Consider the following 23,907-nt stretch of genomic DNA (forward strand, 5'->3'; position numbering starts at 1 on the left):
AGAGGGGACGCAAGTGCTGCCCCCAGCCAGAGCGCTCGCTGTCAGGGGGTGCACCAGCACTCTCAGGGGGGGCATGTGCCCCATCCCTACATCTTGCCTATGGTTGGAAGGCACCTCAGGAGGTCATCGAGTCCAACCGGCTGCTGAAAACAGGCCCAACCCTCACTAGATCACCCCAGCCGGGCAGACAATGATGTTTATCTCCCTGGGGCTTAGAAAACCTCCGAGGATGGAGGTGCCACCACCCGCTCCCGTGCTTTCCCTGCCCTCCTGCCGAGACGGTCTGCTTCGTAGGGACTGCTGACTTTTTAATCCCTACCAAAGCCCGCCCGGCCTCTAGCGGAGCTGCCTCCGCCCGCAGCTGCCACAGGAGCCCGCGGCGGCACGGATTGCTCCCAAGGGCGGCAGCCCGCGTCCCCGCGCGGCCGTGCCACCCCCTGCGGGCCGGGCCGTCCTACCCGCCAGGACTTCTCCCAGAAGGAGGCGAGAAGCGGCGCCCACGGGGCTGGGCCGGGCCGGGCTGACAGACGTGAGCTGCGCCGCGTTCCCTGGCTGGGCGGGGCGGGCAGGGGAGGGCGGGGCGGCGGCGGCAGGAAGGGGGTCGCGGCGGGAGGAGCGGTTTCGGCGCCGCCGGCAGGTCCCCGGCGCTTCCCGTGAGTGTTGGGGCTCAGCCCCGGGGCCCTAAGTTGCGAGGCGGAGGCGGGAGCGGGGCGGGGGAGGGCTGGCGCTGTTGCTCCAGGCCCTGCTCACGTCCCCGTGGTGGCTCCGCGAAAGTTTCCCGGGCGGCGGCGGCGGGCTCTGTCCCTGCCCCTACCCCTGCCTCAGCCCCTCGCCGCCTCCCGCCTGTGTGCGCGCGGGTGCCCGTGGCTGGCGCAGCTCCAGCCTTGGCTTACAGGGGGGGTCGCGGGGGAGGTTGGAGTCTCTTTATGTGAGAGTTTCATTAGCCATGTTCGAGGCAAAATGCAGTCTCGGGGTCAAGCGTCTTCAAAGTCTGGACCCGAAGGACCGGTGGAAGTAGCCGTTGCCCCCCCTCTCCCCGTTTCTCCCCCCACCTCAGCTGCGGAGGAAGCACTGCGTAGGAATCCTTGCCCGCTCCTGAACTCTTAACGTGCGAGTGGCCCTGAACCGCGCCGAGCTCTGGGGAGAAGCGCAGCGTAGAAATGTTTGCTTGCAGTTTAAATCCCAAGCCTTAACTGCCCTGATAAATGTCGGTGCTTCTGCAAGCCCAGCTTGGAGCCGGGAATACTTTGCTCCGTGTTGCTCGGATACTTTGTCCCGTGTTGCTGGGGTAGGAAAAAGGCTCTGCCACCCCCCCCCCCCCCCCCCCCCCGCAGCCTGTCCCCATGGGTTGCGTGGTCTGTGGGTGTTGATTGTTATGTTTGGTAATCCAGGCTTCTGGAGTACAAAGGCCAAGGTAATTTTGCGTTTTTATTTCTTCTTCTTTTCTTTTTAATCTATCCCAAAGTTGTACTTTCCACTGTGAATGTATGATATAAAATGAAGAACTGGCCATTCCTCCTGGCCAACAGCTTTGAGCTGGTACTGGCACGATGAACTAAAAACAGGGTTAGGACATGGGATGCTTCAAGTGTGATGCCCACCTTTTCTGATTCGCACTCCCACCACGGAGGTTGCCTCAGTTTGAGAGAACATGTTCGTTCGTTGTTTAAATCAAAATGTGTATGTAACATTTAGACCTTGCTCCTGAAACTAGAATAGCATGGGTGGAGTCTGCACATGTGTCGCTGAACTCGGTAGCGTTCTAGGCAGGGTTCTGGCAGCTCAGATCTGATTGTAAATAGCAAGGCCTTCATTGCATTTGTGAATCTTCACTTCCTTACTACATAAACAAAGGCAAAACTCCAGATCTGCTGCCTCTTCGGAGGTCTGTGTGCGATTGTATTTGTTCTTCAGCATTTACTGTTTTGGCAGGGATTTCAGTATATGCAGTTTATTTTGCAGAATGTTTAGATTGAGACCATTTCTGCTCTTCAGTCTGTGTGCAAGTTCAGTGGACTTCAGGGAGATCAACAGGCATATTTAAAAGCAGAGTTTTGTCACTTAGGTTTAATGTATTGTCCCCGATTATAAAGTCGTGGCTTGAAGGGAGCCAGCAATTTAATATGCCTTCTTGAGGTCATAATCTGTCATTTTGACAGAGCTGTACATGTTATCTTGAAGTGCAAGGATAATGGGACATTGAATAAAATTGAAAGATAGCACATTCAAAACTGATGATAATTTTTTTTTCCATTTAACACACAATTGGAACTCATTGCTTTGGAAGTACAAGAACTTGGTAAGAATCACAGCAACAGGAGGCAGATAAGAAGAAGAGCCAGAGTTATAATAGTTAAACAAGATTTGGAGGGGATTTAAAAAAATGCCTGATGCATCAGAACCGAAGCCAACTTTTGACTCTTAGAATTCAGGATAACACCTTCATGGAGAAAAGCATTGTACAACTTTGCACAAAGTTTGCTTTGTGGGAAGATGTTAAAGTTTGCTTTAAAAAGTATTTATTTACTTATAGATTTTTATCTTATCCTCTCCTGTAACTCAGTTGTGAGTGAGTGTATTTTAGTCTGATATACAGAGCTTCCATGCTCTCAAAAAGTATTCTCAGGTATGACAGAATTGAAACTGGGTTGTTTTCTAAAGAAGTATGAATATCCTATAGAGTGTTTAAACTGTCACAAGGAATATTAAAGGCATTTGACTTTACATACAGTGCGGGGAATCTAGAGATACTTCTGCCTTATTCTTTCCATACCAGGCCTAGCGAAGGCTCTTGCTGTCATTGGCATTGCATATCCTACAGTACTTACGTCAAACAAATATAGTCCCGAGGTGGAATTAAGTAAAAAGTTGACTACATAAAATTACAGTTTGAGAGGAAACATGCCACTGAAACTATTTAACCCAAGTAGGTGAGGCCTCTGCCATGCAGTTCTGTCTTTCTCTCCATTTCCCTCCAGGCAGGCACACAAACAGAACCTCTGGGCTGCTGTCAGGAGGAAAGGCTTGCATTTTCTGCGGCATCTATTTTGGGTCTTACTTCTAGATGAATAGTCCCAGTGCTTACCCCGCTCCCAGTCTCATCTCTCCCTGTAGCATATGGAAAGTATTTTTTTCTGAGTCCTGTTGGTGTGTTATGCTTCAAGAAGTACTAATTTCAATCTGTTTTTTCCCCAACGTACCAACGCGATAGTTTTATACCAGGCAATTTGAGGGACCCAAATCAATCTTAAATGAAGCTGAAAGTTTTATTTTTCAGTTTGATGAACCAAAGCGATACATTTCTACATAGAGAAAATCAGGATGTCTCCTAATATTTTTTTTCCCTAAATTATTAAAAGAACTTTCATAAGTTCATAGTTGGTAGGGTCAGAGGGGACCTGAGCAGATCATCAAGTCCGACCCCTGCCATGGGCAGAAATGAATACTGGCCTCAAACTTTCTGTTTGACCTTTTTCTTTTGGGTTTAAAACAAATGTTGGGATATCACTTTTTCCATTGGATACTAATTGTTATTTTTGACCTGATTTATATTCTTTATAAAAAGAAATACATTACTGAGGGCTTGTCTTGTACTAAAGGTTTGAATCAACTACTGTGATAAAAAGTATGGTACTGTTTAATGATAGGCGACTGGTGCCTCCTGAGTCTGGGGGTCCCCCAGCGGCTGATAGCTGATCGGGGGGAGGTCCCTCAGCAGCCAATTGCCTGAAAGCAAAGCAGTGCCTGCGGCAAAACTGGAAGTGCCACCAGTGTTTCTCTCGGTGCCCCCCCTCCCTGGCCAGCATCAATCTCGGGGGGTCCCGGCCGGCACTTCTTTCAGCACCCCTGCTCCCTGGTTGGCATGGGCCGATCTCATGGGTTGCACATGCCGTCCTGTGCCCACCTATGCATCACCCATCTGTTTAATCAAGGTCATATAATGTACATATAGGAAAGGGCAGGGTTAAGTTGACATGGTTAGGTGTACCTTTTCAATCTTAGTGTTCTCCAAAGACAGTACTTTCCAGTCAAATGCTTATGTGTCTATCTATGGGCCTATGTTTCCGTGCAGTGTATGGACAGCAGCATCTCATTTAACATTTTGTTGTATGTGAAGTTATCTTGGTTCCTTTTTTGTTAATTTGGTGTCAAGTATTTCTGTGCTTTGTCTTTTCAAATATGTCTGGTCTGTGCTTGTTTAAGCTTTAGTGTGTAATCTGATGAGCTACCCAAACTGCAGATAAATAACTTATGCATGGGGATCCTGGTTTTCTCTGTTTAAAAATAGTAAATTCTCTGGTTCAAACCTCCTGAAATCCGTGTTCTTCTGTGATTAAAATGCAGTGCCACTATATACATAGGTATCAGGTAAACACTGTGTTTTATGGACATATTTACATTTCTAAAACAATTTGGAAGCCTACCAGTGCCTCAATCACTGTAATGAAATAAATTCTAAATATGGCTCAGGAGGTGAGACCCAGTATGGGAGGGCAGAGCGGGGTGGGGTGTCTCAGTGCTCCTGCTGGGAGCCCTGTGCTGCCATGGTGAGGCACACCCTGGCTGCCTAGCAGCAGTGGGGAGCAAACCACTGTGCTGCCATCCTTGCTGCAGCTGGGTGGGCAAGGGGTGCCTCACCATGGCAGTGGGGGGCTCCTAGCTATAGCACCGAGTCTCTCTGCCCCACTGTGCCTTGCTGTACTGGGTTTGGCCTGCTGGGCCATAGAGGCCCCTGGGGGAGGGCAGCAAAGCAGGGAGCCCCAAGCCCACAATGGGCAGCCCACATCTACCCTCCTCACACACATCTGGGGGGCATGTGCCCCTATACCACCCCAAGGAGTGCACACAGTGATAAGGAGCCAGGACCCCCGCCACCCACCAGATGAACCTCCCTTAGCTCCGTCTTGCTCCCTGCCTGGTCCCTGTGGCAGCACATTCCTGCCCCCGGACCTCAATCTCCAGGCCCTATGGACCCCCCTCCAGCCCCAGCCCTGCCTGATTCCCTCCCTCCATCTCTCCCTCACTATGGGGACTTCAGTCCTTATCTCCCTCAACTTACCTTCGGGGAGCTGCAGGAGCTGTTCTCCATGCTGCCTGGATTCCATCTGCATGTGCACATGCTTGTGGCACCCCATGCTTGATCAGCCGCTCCTGTTCCTTACAGCCCCTTGCAGGCTGTTTTTTCACAGTGAATGGAAACCCCGGATCTCTGCTTATAAGTAACTTCTAGAAAGATGCACAGTAGTAGATCATGTGCAAAAAAGCCTCCTTTAGGAAGAAAGTTTTTTCTGACAGTGAATAAAAATGAATCATTGACCTCTGTATGAGGTAAGGGCTTTGTTGTCCTTAGCTGGAAGAGCTTGCTTCTCACAGCAGGCATCAAGCTAGACTTTTGAACTTATAATAGTTTCTAATAGCTGTGGGTTGCTCCTCTCTCTGCTTTCCCTTCAGTCGCAGTTCCATTAATATGCTTCATTATTGTTGCATCAAAATATTAAATGAAATGAATCCACAAGTTTAGGTAACAAAAAATCTATAGCTTTTTAGTGTGTCAGAGAACAAATATAGGCACATGGTGGTTATTTGAAATTCATTTCTTTTTTGATGTTAAACACTTTCTCTGTTTTACAGAGCAGATGCTACCAGAAAAATGTGCATCGTAAGATGCTCTGCTTGTGCAAGTGAGAAAATACTTTAAATATCCGGGAAAATGAAGCGTGAGGATGAAAGGCTTAAAATGTGATAAATCTTGATTTCTTAAGTTCACGTAAATAATGCTTGCTTGTTTTTCTTCTCATCAAGTCAGTACCAGCAGTTCAGTACTTGCAACGAGTGAGATGAAGATAAACTAGTATGTCTGTCATAATTGGGAGTTGAGGAATTGGGTAAGAGGAGAGGAACTGTAACTCCCAAGTTGCAAAGGAATATGTAGATGGGGGTAAAAAATGCTGTCAAGTTGATAAGGATTTCTTAAAGTATCTGTGTGGCTGCTGATATGTTTTTACAGTTAGTGTAGTTTTAATAATTTACTTTGTTATTAGTTTACTTTTATTATTTGTTTACACCACAGCTTGCGCACTATGAAAATGGCTTGGTCAGCTTCACTGTCTTCTGCACTAACACAGAGCTGTAGATAGCATGCTCCTGAATTGATCAGTTATAAGCAGGCAGCTAACCTGGGTGCTGCAAGTGGCCCAAGTAGCCCCTGTGTGACATAACAAGTTGGGGATGGGGCACATGGGGATCTGACCGTGATTGTTAGGGCAGGAAGCACAAAGCAGAGTAGCAGAGGAGGCAAGAGAAAGAGACTGAGTGGTATTTGGGGAGGACACAGAGCTTAATTTCTTGTACTCTTTCCAAAAAGATTGGTCTGCACTGATCTAGATAAGTATTTTTCAACCCGTGGGTCGTGACCCAGAATAATATATGAAAAGGTTCTGAGCAAACTTTAAAAATGGATTGTCCTTTAAAAGAGAAAAATGTGGAAACCGTGGCGTTCCAGGCTGCGAGGAGCTGCTTGTGGCTCTCCTCCCTCCCCCCTGCTCGACATCTTGGGGAGCTGAGGCCTGGGGGCAGGGGACAGCAGGTTGGGAGTGAGGGGCACTGGGTTAGGATTGGCCATCAATGTTTACAAATGGGTCCAGGTACAAAAAAAAGTTTAGAACCACTGATCTAGATTACACACAAAATGTTCCTTTTTACAACGCTGTATCTAAACCAACCTTCCATTTTCCTAAACATACCAAAGATAGAGCTTTTATTTTTTTTTCTGCCATAGAAATAGGACTGGGTCATCTTAAAAGTGGGTAGAGGTTTTTTTGGGGGTGGGGAAGTTTGCATTTTCCTCCACCTTACAGTTTTGGGAGGTTATTCCAGATCCTTGTTGTTCTGATAGTAGCCTAATTTCTCGTGTGGATTATATTAATGGCCGTGAAAGAAAAATGGTTTTTGTACCTTGTCTTGTATTCTAAATGATTCTTCTTCATCTGTGATGTATGCTCCTTTATCAGCATCAATCATATTTCCCCTGACTATTCATTCCGATAAGCTAGAAGAGCTGAATAATTTTCCTCATCCTAGTAGTCTTTCTCTGCATCTGTTCCAGTCTGAAGTCCCCTTTCTTGAATGTGAAGGACTACAGTTGCATGCAGTATTTCAGATGCGGTCATAGGTGAGCCTTGTAGAATGGCATTAATACTACTTTAACTGTAATTTAAAGTACCTTTCCTGATACATTGTAGGGTCACACTTGTGTTTTTCACAATAGCATTCGTTACATTGGAAGTTCATAGTCTGCCTGTGAGTATCTAGTGTGTCCACGTATGTTGTCTTCGCAGTTGTTCCTCTGATGCTCTACCAGCATATAGCAGAAATACTTTAATTTTAGTACCAAAGTACCTATGTCTTGGACTCTGTACTGTAGAATTTTATCCAGTTCCTCTTACTTCAGTCCACAATCATCATTTTTTTTAATTGCATGCTATTTTGATCCTCCCTTGTATTGATAAAGCCTCCCAACTATGTATCATTAGCAGACTTTATTAGTAGACTTCTATATTTGTGCCAAAATTATAAATGAAAACAAGTCTGGTTTCAAGATGGATCCTTGAAGAATTGTTAGTAACTTAACTTGAGCCCAGTACTTTCTGTTTAACATGGCTAAGTCCATTAGCCATTTTGCAGTATTTCTACTAATTTCCATCTTCACTGTAGTAAAACATAGGACAAAAGAAATGATTTATTAAAGTCTGGACAGACTAGATTTGAGTATAATCTTTTTCTTTTCTTTTTTTTTAATCAAAGAGCAGGTTTATTATGTCATGATACCTTTGTTAAACCCATGTTGCATTTCCCCCCTATTTTCCAATTGCTTGCATGTCTTGCAAGTCTTTTAATTTTTCTTTCAAAATTTTTTCCCTTCAGCTCTTTCCCTTTTTTTAAGTCTCTTTGAAATTGCAATTAAAATGAACCCACATAAAACTACATTGATATTAAATAATATACTTTTTTACATTTATGTAGGGTGTAGGCTCTGGTATTATGGTTGCCCAGTGGTTTCCCTTGTAACATACTATCTTCTGTTGGTCATAATTTTGCCAAATACTAACCATGCTGGCAGGCTGGTCTCAGGCTTTCCTTCTTTTCTTTTTTGGCCCTGAAAAAATTTGACCCAAATGGTTTGGCCTTGTTTCTAACAATGAGGCTGGGGAAGATGTGTTGTTTTGCCCATAAGTAGAAAATACATCCTGCCAACGTCTCTTTGAAAAGACCTGTGCGTTGTAGCAAGGAATACTAGCGCTGCAGCAATTAACATTGTCACTGCTCCGTTGCCACCAAACATTTAGACTTGTGTGGAGCCCCATGGACCGGAGGTTGAGTACTGCTGGTCTAAGTGTTACGTCTGTCTGTACCCTGGGAACAGCAGGGCACATAGGACTTTGTAAGGGTAGAGTAAAAGGAAGATGGTGAGAGGAAGACATATCTGACTGTGAAGCCACTCTTACCACTTATTTTTAACCTTTCACATATGCATACTGTTCTGAGCCTGAGTAATTGAAATCTGTAGTATTGCAGTGTCGTTGTTGGCGGTGATTCCTCATGGTCCACGATGATCACTTCCATGGGCTATAGATGAGTCCATTGGCTAAGAAGGCTGATCCTAGAGTTGCAGACTCTCAGTGAAATTCTGCAGGTGATGGTTAAAGGGAGGGATGGACCACAAATTTCATGATCTTGTTTCCTTTCTGTCATTTTTCTGCCTCCAGAGAGAAACCATTTTCCTCAAAGTAAGATGTGCCTTGTGTCTCAAAGTGTTGCCACGTAGTCCTGGCCTGGGCTAGTTTTTCCTGATTTGTGGTTGTTAGTGCCACGCTTCCTGATGTTTGCCTTAAGGCTGACCTTGAAGCGTTTTCTCTGGCCCCTGCATGTCCTCTTCAGTATGCGCAACGACAGCACAGTCATCGGCATACTGAAGTAGTTCCACAATCAAGGCTGAAGTTAGTCTGGTTTTGGCATGGAAGTGGGAGAGATTGGAAAGGTTCCCATCCATCCAGTACTTGATGCTGATGCCATGTGGCAGACAATCATGCATGAGCATCTTAATGACCACAAGAAAGATGGAAAATTGGTGCAGTCACACAGCCCTGCTTGACATCAGTTCAGATGGAAAAGGGCTCCATAGCGGAGCCACTGCATAGGAAGTTGGCAGTCATCTGGCCATGAAGGAGTTTGATAAATTTCCCCGGGCAGCCAAACTTCAATAAGATCTTCCATAGAGCCTCATGGTTAACAGTCAAAGGCTTTAGTCAAATCAGTAAAGGCATATACATAGATATTGCTGCTCTCAGTGAGAACAGACATTCAGATGAAGGCCAACTGAGGGAGGAAAGGGATGGCTATATGTTCTTTTGGAAAGGGAAACCTGCAAATGGCAGGCGAATGCATGACATTGGTTTTGCCATTAAGAACCAGCTTGTCAGTCAAATGACTGAATTCCTTGCTGGCATTACAGGCCAGTACATGATTACATTGTATTGGGCTAGAAACGCCATTCTTAGCATGGTGGATATTAGAAATCCAGATACATAAAGTTCAGGATCTTGATATCTAAGATATATATCTTTTCCTTCTAATGTTCACAATTCAGGGGAGGGGGGAAAGGGTGATTATTATTTTAAGTAGCCTAACATAAGTTGACCCTGAATGCAAGATGCCCCTTACCCCCCATAATTAGATTCTATATATGGAAAGATTATCATTTTCTTATAATTTTCCAGGTATAGAATCTATTTTTTTTTGAGGTTTACTTTGAATTTGTCCCCTGTTGACTGCTACAGTAGGGAAAATTAAACCTGGGTGCACAGGTGCCCTCTGCCACCCGCTCTCCCCAATCCCCAGGCGTATTCCCCCTGCAACACCTCCGTCTCCTTACTGTCAGGCCTTGCTCTCCCTGAGCATGTGTAAGTGAGGAGCAAATTTGAAAATACTAAACTTGAACATACCTGTAGTAAGTTAAATATACTGGAGCTACCTAGACTTAGTTCATCGAGATTTGATGCGTTTCTCATTTTTTTGAAACTGCTGCAAATTTTAGCACAGGTATTCCATAAATACACTTTTAAGTGGCATTTCTGTACCTACTTTATATATAGTGCATACTGCAAGATATTAGTCCGGAGCCAAAAGGCTCATAATTTACCATGTAGCTCATTGGATTGGACCTCAGCAGAGTCTACAGTGTTTCAAGCCACAGCAACCCCGCAGCTCAGCATTGCTCAGTGTGTGTGTACACTCCAGATTACTCCTTGCCCCTCCACAAAGGATCTATGTGCTCATTAGCCCACCACTCGAGACTAGAGCCAAGTGTGCTTGTCATGAGTCCTGGGATCCTCCAAAAATGTATATGCAGATGAGGCACAGGGCCACCTGGTCTGGCACCACCTCATTTAGGGGAAGCCCACTCTAATAACATGTGACAGGCTGAGAGAGGGACCAACAGAGGGATACTGGGCGAACTGTTTGGGGCCTTGTTTGGTGATGTTTGCCAGACATTTAAGGCTGGTGAAGAAACAGGAATAGCTGGAAATAGGAAAGCAAGGCACAACTCAGCTGTGGTAGTGAAGAGGATTTTGGCACCAGGGGAGGGTGCCAGAGCTTGCTCCAACCTCTCCAAGTGAGTGCCAGCCTGTTATTGCAGTACCTTCAGGCCCGGTGCTCATTCCTTTCTGAGGGAACAACTGCCCCCTTTTTTTAGGGCCATACACACTAGAGATGTAAATATCATTAAAAAAATATTAATTTAACCTCCTCTAATTATATAGGTTAAACAATTAACCGTAACACAGCAGCTTGGACACAGCTGCTGCTGGGAGCTGCTCCTGGAGCTTTTTGAGGAGGCAAGCCCAGCCAGACAACACAGCTGGCTTGTGAAGCCTTGCACTGGCAGGGAGGGAGCACTTGTAAAGAAGCAGCACATTGCTTAATTGATAAGTCTGTTCCCTGTTTTCCTCTTAGGCTGTGGGTACTAGTCCCCTTCTCCCTGCTCTGTCCTCCCCCCCCCCCCGCTTGCCATGCTGCCTTCTGAGTCCCTGCTGGGGCACCATGGGGCTTCCCTCCTCACCCTTTCTTGCCAACCTGCACTTGGCTGGAGCTAAAGGATAACTGGTAAGCTAACCAGTTATTCTAGCACTTACTGGTTAAACAGTTAATAACACCACACCCCAGCCCAGCCCAGTATGGGCTCTGTATTTTATAATTGTGTTCAGTGTTGGCTGCATTTAATCAACTTGTTTAATCAACAAAGTGTTGGTTTCCATGACTATTTGCTGCTTTTGGCAGCAGTTTAATGATAAATAGTGTATTTCACATGCAAGGAAATCTCATTAATTTAAGAGGAGGGGCTTTTTCTCTCATGTTGATGGTGGGGGGACAGAGAGGACTTGCTTTGTATTTAGGTAAATATGGTATTTGCTTGACACTTTAGAGGGACGGTCTTTCCAAGGTATAAAATAAACAGTAGTGCTCCTGCCTGCTAATAGAATGAGCAGGAAATGTATGTGTTTAACTCCCCAGCTGATCCCCACCCTGTGTCTGCCAGCCATCTTACTTTAAGGTCCTTATCTCTGAAAGCAGTCTTGAAGACAATAGTTAACAGTTCAGTCATTTTACGTAAATTTGTTTTAAATAATAATACTCTGTGGCATCCTATTTGTAGTTCTAGAAACATATAGAAACGGTGAGTCCTCTTTCAAGAAGTCTTCTAATGATTGACAGCTTTGAACAAATACAGTGCTGTTCAGGAAACGGCCAGTTTCTAGGGACAGATTGATGAAGGTGCTGTTTCTGATAAAAGGGTTGCACAGGCATGAAAATACTATCCTTTATGACTCAATCACAGAACCTCAAGTGGGTTTAAATTGTTTGTTAATAAGGCACAGTGATTTATGTAAAAATATCCTCTAATTCCATAAGAAATTGCCCATATAATTTACTTGGGAAGGGCAATTATCTTTCATATGATCCATAATTCACAAGCTGTGATGGTGGCAGTGAGTTATTATGGTCTTTCCTTTGTGGTACAGGCCCTAATAATTTTATTGTGTCAAAGGTGTTTTAAAGTTATGGATCATATGAAAGAAAGATGATAACTCTTCCTGATGAGGAGAATCTATATCTCTCATTGTAAGTGGTCAGTAATTCACAGCAGTAGATACAAAATGGTCACTTTTTGCTTTTAGGACAAGGGGAGAAAGTTCTGTGCTACATCAGGTTTCTTCCAAATATAGAATTATGTTAATTTTTCTTGGGGAATCCTGCTTGGATTTTTTTAAGACACTGAAAAATATTTGTGTTGTAAATGTTTTATTGTTTACTTCAGTTATGGTACAATAACACCTTTTCCGCAGAAGACTGCTGTTGGTATCCCCAAGATCTGCTTTAGAGCTTTAGAGCTCTTCTGTGCCTTCTGAATACTGTATGTTATGATCTTGTAATACCCTTAACTGTGTCTGAGGAAAGAACAGTAAGGAAAAGCCTGGGACAAGATAAATAACATCTCTATATACACTTGAGAGTTGTTAGAGGCAATGCTAAGGCTTGCTAGTTTAAAGATTTGCGCCTTCTATGCAGCTAATGTACAAACTAGTTTAAATCTGCTAGGAAAAGACCCTCAACACAAGTGATCCAAAGAACCTTTTCAAGGGAATACCCACTCAGAAAAGGGTGTGGTGGTTCAGAGGAACAAGACTGAGATACAGGACTCCTGTTGGGGGTGTATGAAAAATATTGACCTAGCTGGGTTACCTCTGGGACTTCTAAAATCTGTGGTTAAACAATCCCTATCAGCATATAGACAGCTTGCTTCAAATTCTGTCTCTCTAAATTCTGTTCCTACTATAAAATAAACAATACTTTTAGTTTTAAGAAAGATATATGATGTTGCGTACTATTGGCCATATGCTCCCAAAGAAAAGAACTAAAGCTTAAACCCACTGGGCCAGAATGGTTGATACAGACCCAGGTGAACCTCAGCATGGATGAAGTGCAGAATTCCATCCCATAATGAGTAAAGATACAGAGCCTGACTCCTGGCTTGTACATTCAGAGATTTGAAGGGGTCAGACGTTCAGGTAGCCCTGTATCTGTGATATTCAACCTTTAAGAATACTGGATATTCCTTGATGTACCAGATATTTTTATATTCTATCTTTTGGATGTGAATACCTCTTTGTTTAACAGTGTGGTATGTTTTGTCTGTGTTCCCTTGGGTGATAGCTTAGGGCACATTTCACAGAATCTTTTGTTGAGTAATCCCTTAATGTTTTAATGTAAAACATGTTTTCTGTTCTCAGGTAATGTTTATCTCAGCATTTCAACTTTTAATCAATGTATTTATGCAATAATACAAAATGTAACTTTCTTCCAGGGACAAATAAAAATATCCCCTTAAATGGCATTTTTCCAGATACATTTTGCCACCTTTTTGATTCTTTAGCATCTCATCCCTCTAGGATTGTATCACCCTTCAATCATAAAAGGAAATATTCACATGCTTTCATGAACATCATCATCGTTGGTGTGGTGTGCACAAATAGTAACTTGATTGATGGCAACAGCACGTGTGTGTAGAATTTGTATTTTGAACATCCTTAAATTGTTGTGTAAACAAATGTAGCTCTCTTGGCAGATCTCAGCTGTCTCTGGACCATACTGTCAATAAGCTACTTAAGGTTTATTCTGTCTAGCTGTCTGAAATGCTGGACTTTTTTGGCTTCTGTCCAAAACCTGTCTTTATCAGTACAAGAGACCTCATGTTTTAATGATGATCTCAATTTAAAATAATTGGGCAAGGGGTTTCAGAGGAAATAGTGTGTGAACCTTTGCAAATAAGACTGACTTCTTTTATACAGAGAACTTATGCAGGCTGATAGTAATGCTGTTTTTGAGATCAGAGATGTACACAATGAGTATTTACTTGCAGATGCTGGCTAGTGAAAATTTGAAGAAGCTGAACTATCTCATTTTAAAACGAACATTTGAGGTGATCCTAGACTGCAGTGGGCATGGCATAAAAAGATCTAGATCAAAAGTAAGTCACTGAACTTGTAAGCACTCTGTGGAGGAGATCAATTAGTATCTGAATAACATGCTGGTCTGACTGAGATCTAGTCAATCTTCTGTTCCTAGCCTGTGAAGTACTGGTACTTGTGTGTTATAACATCTTTCATGTTTAGGACAGACAAGATCTACTCCCTTTTTCTTCCAGCATCATCAAAGATGAGGTCCTGTTCAGTTTATCCTGGTTATCTTTTGCTAATGACTTTCTAGTGGCTGTTAATGCTTTGGACCCCAGAATTAAGCACTTACTCCACCACAGTGACACATGTATCCACAGCTGCATTTCTGTGATCCAGTTCAAAATTTGAAGAGAGGATCAAACTCACTTTAGCCTTACTGTGAAAGTAGATTTTGTTTTCAAGCTTGCACCACTTGTATCTGAGGCTCTTAACTCCCTGGCTTTCTATCATCTTTCCTGAGCAATATTGTTATATCAAACTTAACACTTGTCATGCTTGTGGTGCACTGTGTTTTAGACTTTGGGAATGAAAATTTGTACCAAACCTGTAATAGTTGGCTGTTGAACCTAACTTTAATGGAAGTGAAATGACTTGTTCTCTATTTGTCCTGGTGTTGTACTGTGTTGAGAATTTGTCAGATGAGCAGTTCTTTGCCTTTTGCAGTCTTCAGGAATCAGTTATCTGATGCAAAAGGTGATGAGGCTTGTAACTTAACAGAACTTGTCTGTTTGTTTGAACAATGACTTTGCTACTGTAATGTAGAGTTTTGCCTTTGGAATTTTTCTTGTTGTGAGCTACCAACAAAGCATCTTCATAGCTGGCAGCATAGTAATTAATGTATTCAATGACTGTGACCATTAAGGATTGTTCTTTGCACTGGCTTCCAGTGGAGAAATAAATTGCAAGTAGGTTTTATGAAATGCAAAGCCTAAGAAGAACTTAATCCAACCAATTTGAAAAACTAGCCTTGAAGAGGCTTTCTGCTGTTTCCAGACTTGGTCCATCCTCAGGCCCACCTGCTCATGGAATTTGGCCCCTAGTTGTGTGGGTGACTGGGCCCTTCATAGCTGGTGTGAGAGCTTGATTTAGCTCATAAACTAGATGTGTGATTTAAGCATACACAGTGCTCTAGGAGGGAATCAATTTTTTTTCCTGTCCATGAATATTTTGGTTTATTTCCCTTTTTTGTGTAACTTACTTTGGAAAGGAGCTTTTGATATTTTTTAAGTCAGCTGTTGATGTTTTGTCAGATATGTTCTTGGATTTTTCTTTTTTTCTAATATGATTTATTTATAGTTTTTTTGATTTAGAATTATTTAACTGTGCAGCACCTGCTGCGATGAATTCATGATGCATCTCAGGCTGGAGAAAATCTATAAAATAAAAAGTTGTTACCATATCTTAATGCAAACTTAATTAGGGTTTTTTAAAACTATTTTACTGTAATTTTTACTGTCCAGTTAAATAAGTATCTACTGTGAACACTGCAACCTAGATTTCTCTCTCTTTCTTACTAAAATAAAAGTCAAGACAAATATTATAGTAGCTTGAGTTCAAGTGAGATATGTTTGTGTGTGACTATCTAGAAATTACAGGAACTAACAAATGGATCAAGCAAATAATAATCTATAATTCTTATAGAGAACATCATACATAAAACTGTGTGCCTGGCAGCCCCGTTTGGTGATGTTCAAGCCATTAGAAATGAGCCTAATCTAGACTAGGAGCTCTGCTGGATACTTTCCTGAGCGTGGGCGGCTTTGTAGATATAGAGAACATAATAGCCAGAAGCCTGGAAAAATGTAGTAGAGTCTCTGGTTGCTTAGTGCCAAAAGTCCTCCAAAAAGGGTTGCAAGCAGCTAATTAAAATGGCAAACGTCTGTGGTGCATTAAACTTCTATGTGTTAATCAGTCATAGTAGGAGCACCTTGTCTTCTGGATCGATAATTCAGTACAAAATTCAAGGAAGTAAGTGGCTATTAACTTTCAGTGCACTATAGAACTATTCAGTTCCTCAAGACTCCTGGTCCATTATGGCGTGCCATGGCTTTGTTGGAACCCTGCACAGTGGCAAGGAGAAAAGCTGGGAAGATGATCTGGATAGTGGCTTGAAGAATTTCAAATTAACGTTAGAAAATGACCTTTAGTGATAAAACGGTTAAGAAAAACGTAAAGGACAAAATCTTATTTTATTAATAGAAAGCAGTAGTGAGTAAACTGGAATTCTCTTAGTGTTCAGGATGACCTGTATGAAGTAATAAACACAGCATTGTTTCCTAACGTCAAGTTGACATGTTTGTCGTCCAAAAATGACTTGCATACAAAAGTGCTTAATGGCATAATTAACCTCAAGCCCCACTCTTGATTTACATAGAAGTTGTTTACTGTCATCTTGTAGTAATTTGCAAGATTTTCTCAGCTATACATAGTGTTCTTGAAATATTCAGTTTCTGTTTGCAGCCACTTTTAGTCACATTTCAGGATTGGGCTCTTGGTTGGGTAATCAGCCAGTGGCACATGCCATGTCAGCATGGGAAGAGGGGACAGGCAGCCTGACTGGTGCTGGGCTCCTAGCTGACTTGACAGGGGCTGCTGGCTGCCCTTTCAGCTGTGGAAGAGGACCCAGGCAACCCCGCTGTAATAGGATTAGGTCTTTGGTTTCTGTGGATGGCAGGAATAGAGGAGGAATTGAACAGGAGTGCGACTGAATATGAACCAACAGTATGCTCTTGTTGCAAAAGAGGCCAAGAGTATACTGGGTTGTATAAACAGGAGTGCCACTTGCAATGCAAATGAAGGGAAATGATTCTTCTCTGTTCAGCCCTAGTGAGGCCTCGTCTGGAGCGCTGGATCAGTGTTGAGCCCCATACTTCAAGAATGTTGTGGCCAGATTGGGAAGTGTTCAGTACAGAGTGAGAAAAATGATTAGGGACCTGGGAAGCAAGACTTGTGAAGAAAGGCTGAAAGAAATAGGGTTATTTAGTCTGAAAGAGAAGACTAATGGGGGTCTTGAAATACTTGAAGGGCGAGTATAGAAAGGATTGAGATGGGCCTTTCTATGTGGCTGTAAGGGACAGAACTATGAGCAATGGCCTCAAGTCGCAGAAGAGGAAAATTAGGCTGAAGATTAGGAGGAACTCCTTGATGATGAAGGTGGCAAAAATATGAACAGACTACAGAAAAGTTGTGAAATATCCATTCGTGGAAACTTCCAAGTTGAGATGATGCTTGGCTAGGATGGTTTTCTTAGGGATGGTCATGAAAGTGGAGGTTCAGCTAGGATGTCTGGTCACAGGAGGCAAAGAGCTCAGGAAGTGCCAGAAGAGGGTTCTGAGAGACAACATCCAAGGCATCATCACAGTGGTCACCTACCGTCTAGTCTGTTGTGGAAGTGTGAAATGTATCCTTGGCTTGATCTGTGAGGAGACTTGTATGGTACTGAAGGTGTTTTTCGAGAACATGATCTGGGATGGTGTCCCCTACATGGAACGCAGCAAGTGCAAAACCTTGACCTCTGTGGACGTGGTCTGTGTGCTAAAACGCTAAGGTAATACACTGTGGATTTGGAGATTAAACCCACAGAAGGAAACATGCCTTGAGTAAGGAGTGGAACTAGATAACCTTGTGAGGTCCTTGCAGCCCAACATGTGATCCTGTGACTGGACCACTGTGCCCCCACGCCTGGATTTGTACCTTGTCTTTTCCTACCCAAGTTAGAGCTGTTGGTTACAGCCACAATGCAATCACTTGTCCATGTTGGCTATTTTTTCTTTCATGTCTAGTCTCACTTCCAGAGCTGCTTGTCCATTTTCAGTGGCATTTCCCTTTTCTCTGACACCTCACCTTATTTTCTTTTTCCAGTCAGTTGTGATCCTTTCCCACTGTTATTATTCTCCTCATCATCTCTTTTGCCCAGTTCTCTGAATTTCCATGCCAGGTTCTCCTCTTTATGTCTTCTTGGACAATCTTAGTCGTATCCTTTTTTCTCCTTTTGCTTTGGTTCCCTTTTCACTCTTTCTTCTTTTCCTTTGTTATGATCCCAGTTGCAGTCTCTTGCCTTTCCTTGCAGAGACAAGGAGACAATATGTCTCCGTTCCCATTTACATGCCCCATCCTCAATCCATCTCTTGTCCTGTCTGCATTGCAGTTGGGCAGTTTTTCCTCCTCCAAAATATTCCTTGGCTTAGTTAGGGATTACTAAGAGATTCTTTCTGCCTTTGGAGCAGGTGTATGGATTTGGAGCAAGATGTGGTTTTTCCAGATGTAGATAGCTTGGCCAAATATGAGTGTGTTTTCCCTGGGACTGCAAAAGACCTTTGTGTGAAGAGAGTGCTTTCATCTGCCATACTTCCAGTCCTTGTGCTAAAATTTGTGTAAAATGTTTCCATCCCCCTCCCTCTAGCCTTATCTCAGGATTCTGCTTGAGATTCTTTTTTTAGTCAAAGTGAATTCAAGTTAAAAATCCAGCACAGAAAACTTCAGCACAAATAGTTAAAATCAGGTAAAGTTATAAGCAACTGGAAACTGGGCCTCATAATGGGAAGCATTACCCATTAACTGAAAATATTCCACATGAGAGTTCCACTTGTTTGTTTGTGCCTTGATCATTTTATGTCTCTTCATCTTACTTACAGAACAATTGAAAAATAATTCATCTTTATAGCTCTGTCATCAAAATGTGTATTACATAAAGTGCTTGTCTAGAGTTGGCCTTTTAAAAATTGGACCACTTTCCAATACATGTAGGAAGTCTTCTATTTAAGTTTCCAAAAGTTCTGCACCCTTTCTTGCACATGCTTTACTTCTGGCTTTATAAATGCCTAATTAACTGTTAAGTAACTTTCAATTATTTGAGCAAATTACAGAAGCCGAACTTGAAGTGGTGTTTTTGTTCTGTTTTTTTCAGTAGAGGTATTTAGAAGTCCTCAGTCACAGAATGCAAGTGCTTTCAGTATAAAAACTATCTTCATCATTGTATCTTTTTTTCCTTGAGTTAACTGAGCGAAGCTCTAGAAAAATTTAGTATACAATAGAACATCTTTTTCTGATGATGTAAAATACCTACCTCAGGATATGAGCACAAGCAAGCAATTTACAGCAAATTAAATGTGGGGGAATGGGGGACTTGCAATAACTATCCTTGTGCCCCCTCTACAGCTATTTTGGTAAGCAAAAATTAAATCGGGGTAGCTTAGCTATCAGCAAAACGGGTCTAACAGAACCATTACCTCTGTAATTTGTCTAGCTTTAGTCATCGATGGGAATTTTTACAAGAGCAGACTCTCTTCCTATAATTGTTCTGGACTTCCAGTGGAAGAGGAAGCATAGCTTTTAGTGTAGGACAAAGGTCTTCAGATAAGCCTTTCAAACCACAGTCTCCAGGTTCAATACTGAAACTTATGCCTCATTTTTAATTGATCCAAGATGAACTTGATCTATAGGTTAAGTTTTTATCCATATTAGCAGCTCCAATCCTGTATAAAATCTTTGAAAATACTGATTCACTGCTGTGATTTATACATTTGAAAATTAATAGTTCCAAGCTTGAAATGTTGCAGTTTCAGACAGTGTATTTGGTTTATTAAATAGGTTTCATTAGATGCTATTTTAGGAATTGGTGGCTGTAGTTATTGCCCATTAACTTTGAAAAGTATGACAAGTTTAAATTTCACTAAAAGGGACGCTGAATTCTGAATACTTCCAAATCTAGATTGTTTTGGTACATTCATTTCATGACTGCTAATGGGAAATCAAGTAAGTTTGGACTCTGTCATTGATTAGTGAATGCTTCTTTTAAATCCTTGCTGCAAGGATGGAATCGACACATCTGTGTTTCTGCTAACTGTATGGGTTATGGGTCATTCAGATCTTCATTCAGTAAGTGCTTTCTTGGGAAGGGGGTTAAATACTTTGCTATGTGTTAGTGTTCTGTTAGTTTCTAAACGCATTTCACAATTGAAAAAAAGACAAGACAGCTAGTAAAAGGCAAAATGGCTTTGTGATTTATCTGTTTTAGAAGCTGGAAATAATTGCTGAGTAGATTAAAGAAATCTAATCTATTGGTCCTTTTCTGAGCTGTGCTGAGTTAATTGTGTACCAGTTTGCATGGGTATCGAGCATTACACACCCATAATTTAGCATTCATACATTTCAATGGCTGCTGTTACCAATACATGCTTTGCCCTGAGGTAGTGTTCTTGCTTCTGATATATGAGGGTGTACAGCTGCAGTCATCTGTCAGCCTTGGAGAATCTGCTTCTTCTGTCAATCCAGTGTTGATCTGAGGACAGGGGAAATTGTTTTTTTTTAAAAAGTGCCTTGACCTAAATATCACATGTCCCAGGCAGGTGAATAGGCAGTTATTTCAACCCCTGAAGCTCTTGTCAACTTCCATTTTTACATGGATAGAAGTTGTTCACTGCCTGTTGTATGGCTTGAAATATACATTGTTTTAAATACGATGTACTGAAAGTACATAAAAATACAAGTACACTCCAAGATTTTACCTGCAACTTAATGTACCTGGCAGAAAAGAGGCACCAACACAGACCTTGAAAAGGAGCTAACTGGATCTTATCTTAAAAGAGATCTGGTATCTTGCGTATCTGAATCCTCCAAGGCTATTTCTTCTGTCGTACGTGAGCTGTCGGTTTCTTTCTTGTTCTCAAACTTTTGAGGTATTCATAGTAGTTACAAAATGTATACTATACATATTTCCACTGAATGAAATTCTTAATCTAGCTCTGAAAGTAAAATGCATTTTGACACAGAAATATAAAGGGGAGGGGAAGAAAGCAGACTGTCTGCTTTACTTAAACTCCTTGTTCCACATTTACGAGAGGCAAAGCATAGCTTGGTTTTCCTTGATAACTTATTTAAAAAATAATTCTTTCATTTTTTCATTTGTCTGCAACTGAAGGAACATTTGATAGTATGAGTTTCTAAAGTTTATTTTCTAGGTCATAGAATTTTCTGAATTGCAGTGTTTTTCATTAACCGTTGTGTTTCATTTGTTAGTTAGCCTTTGACTTGTGGTTACTTCTTGACAACTTGATGCGTGTGTGGTGGTGGTGTTTAGGGGTGTGCAAAAGGGCTTGTTTTCTTTCCGTTTTTGGATTTGGCATTTTGGAGGGACAGTGATTCATTTTGGTGTTTTGGATCACTGTTCCGTTTCGATTTGACTGAATCTGTTTTGGAGTTTTGATGCTCTTTCAGTGTTTTGGCCATAGGCTATTATGGGGGATCACTAAAATTCCTATAATGTTGTAATTTCATGCCTGAATTGGATAAAAATTGCAGGGATGGTAGCCCCTTCTGAGGGCATGAAGCCCACCAATTTTCAAGGACCTAGGTGCAGAGGTTTTTGTGAAACTGCACCTCAAACTGTTCAAAGCAATACTCGTATCACTTTTCGGCAGCAGCAGCATGCTGTTATCCTGCGCACAGATCCAGGGGCCCATGCTCCCCAGGAGGGCTGCGGGGTTGTACCAGACTTCGGGGCCCCCGGATCTGCACACAGGATGACAGCATGCTGCCGCTGCTGGCTGGGGCCAGTGGCAGCTCCTGAGTCTGCTCTGCGCACCCTGCACTGAGTGACAGGAAGACTGGTGCTGCTGCTTGTCCCAGCCGGCAGTGGCAGTGTGCTGTCATCCTGTGTGGAAATCTAGGGGCCTGTGCTCCCTGGGAGGGCTGTGGGGCAGTACCAGACTGTTCTTGGGAGGCGTGGGCCCCTGGATCTGCATGTGACATGAGAGCATGCTGCCGCTGCTGGCTGGGGCCAGTGGCAGCACCAGTCTTCCCGGTGCTCAGCACAGGCTGTGCCAAGTGCTGGTCCCAGGCGGTAACAGCAGCCTGTTGTCATCCTGCACACAGATCTGGTCACCTGTGCTCCCTGGGAGGGCTGCGGAGCTGTGCCAGGCTCCTCCTGGGAGGGCAGAGGTCCCTGGATCTGCATGCGGGATGATAGCAGGCTGCTGTCCTTCCCCTAGAATGCTGGGATTGGAAGGGACCTTGGGGACAGATTGCAGACACTGGCCAACTATAGGTGTCAATCAGAGCAGTCCTTCCTCTTCCCTCTTCCCCCTCCCTCTTCTGAGTTTTTCTCCACAAGGCTGCCTCCGAAACATTTCAGATGGTTTTGTTTCATTCTGAAGATGTTTCGGAGCCTTCTGTTTCATTTTGGATTCGGTGTTTCAGGTGCTGAAATGGGCCGAAACACCTCCAAAACAGAATGGCTGCCAAAATTTTGCACAGCTCTAGTGGTTTTTAATTTTACACGCTTTTAAGCTTTGTATAAAATACCAGTGTATGCATTTAAGGTAATAACTTGCTTTAAATGAAAGCTGAGCTGTCAGGAAGAATCTCCCACACACAAGCAAAAGGGAATATTGCTGGAATGCTCATTAAGACTTGCCTTAAATTTATTCCCTAGATGTTATTCTTACTACTTCTTTTATAACATTTGCTTTCATTTCACCCATGCCACTGAAATCTTCAGTACTAGATAAATGGTGAATCCCATCCCTTCCTACCCTGGAACCATTTAAAAAAACAGTTTCTGTTCTAATGTAAGGTCAGCAGTTTGTTCCTTCATTATTGTACTGTGCAAAGTATATTTAAGCACACAAAGTATATTACCCCTTTTATTATTTATTCTCCTTGAATTGCCCCTTTTATTAAGTAAATAACCAGAAAAGTCTTTCATAGATGAAAGCAAGGAAGCAAATGCCAGCATTTTAATGCTGTCCATTGGAGAATTTCTTGTCAAAATTGAAAAGAATGAGGAACTGGCAGCCAGTGTGTTAATCTTGATGGCCAGGCAGTTAGAACTTGAGACAACATAGTTTCTACAACAGAAGGTCATTCAAATAATAAAGGGTTTTAGTGATTAAAAATTAATACTCACATTTACATTTGGAAATTACTATATTTTCTAGCATATATCATGCCCGTTGTACACTCCTTGATTTTTTTATTTTATTTTTAGAGGGAGCCTGAAAGGGGAAGTTGGGGGGGGGGGTGCAGAGTCTACTATTGAGGTAAGTTAATGGCAGCAATTTGGGAGCTGAGCCTGCTCCCAAGCCTGTTGCCAGTCCCGCGGACCCCATCTGGGACTGACACAGTGCACCAGGTCCGGGGCTGTGCGACTAGTCCAACTCCACGTGCCAAGCTGGGAACTGCATACTGGATTTGACCCCACATACTGGCTCTGGGGCTATGTGCTGGCTGTGGAGCAATGTGCCAGTCTAACCCAGCACATGGTCCTGGAGCCAGTGTGCAGTCCCAAATACAGCATGCTATGTCTGTCCCAGTGTGTAGCTGTAGATCCATTGTGTAGGGTTGGACCTGGCCTGGTCAGGTCTGGGGCCATATGCTGGGTTCGACCTGGTGTGCTAGGTTTGCCTGTGAACCAGCCATGCATGCTGGCCTTATCCTATTACATGTCTGGTGAAGGGGGTTTCCCACTGGTTCTGAAATTTGGCACAGTGGGGCTGGAACTGATGACGGCATGAATTGCTGTGACTCCCAGAGCTGCAGCAATCAACACTCCCACTACTCCCCCTCTCTCCCTTCTGCCAGCTTTTCAGACCTATAGGATCTCTTTTCCCTTCATATAAAGCACACTCCACTTTTCCCTAGCTGGTTTTGTGGGGAAATGTGTGGGTTATAGACGAGAAAATATGGTGATCAAGAGCCAATATAAGGAAGATGGCGTGCTTCATGTGTGGAACATTGTCAAATGTAGTAATTGTAGAACACTGTAAACAAGGCCGTTCCTGCGGGGAGCGAGTCTGGGTGACTACCTCGGACCCCATGGAGCTGGGCTGGCTTT

At 43.0% G+C, this 23,907-nt stretch overlaps 1 protein-coding gene across 1 annotated transcript in view; it reads left to right on the forward strand.

Annotated features, from left to right (window-relative positions):
- Positions 1 to 634: 634 nt before the first annotated feature.
- PAM (peptidylglycine alpha-amidating monooxygenase) overlaps positions 635 to 23,907 on the forward strand; it is a 263,686-nt gene continuing 240,413 nt past the window's right edge. The window contains exon 1 of the mRNA XM_019532420.1: positions 635 to 653. The gene's annotated coding sequence lies outside the window, so the exon portion shown is untranslated. The remainder of the gene's footprint in view (positions 654 to 23,907) is intronic.

The sequence above is a fragment of the Crocodylus porosus genome, unplaced genomic scaffold, assembly GCF_001723895.1.
Source record: "Crocodylus porosus isolate Cpor-Errol unplaced genomic scaffold, CroPor_comp1, whole genome shotgun sequence".
NCBI lineage: Eukaryota > Metazoa > Chordata > Crocodylia > Crocodylidae > Crocodylus > Crocodylus porosus.